Source organism: Nothoprocta perdicaria, unplaced genomic scaffold (genome assembly GCF_003342845.1).
Source record: "Nothoprocta perdicaria isolate Ctin4 unplaced genomic scaffold, notPer1 scaffold_719, whole genome shotgun sequence".
Classification (NCBI taxonomy): Eukaryota; Metazoa; Chordata; class Aves; order Tinamiformes; family Tinamidae; genus Nothoprocta; species Nothoprocta perdicaria.
In genome coordinates, this window is record NW_020455998.1 from 12,174 (window position 1) to 12,407 (window position 234).

The following is a 234-nucleotide window of genomic DNA, read 5'->3' on the forward strand; positions in this document are numbered from 1 at the left end:
GCTCCACATCCCCATCATTCCCAGCTCCGCAGTGATGCCATTCCCAGCTCCACGTCCCCATCATTCCCAGCTCCGTGGCACCGCTGTTCCCGGCTCCACATCCCCGCCATTCCCGGCTCCGCATCCCCGCCATTCCCAGCTCCAGTGACGCCATTCCCAGCTCCGGTGACGCCATTCCCAGCTCCGCATCCCCGCCATTCCCGGCTCCGCGTCCCCGCAGCCTCCCGCAGGGCC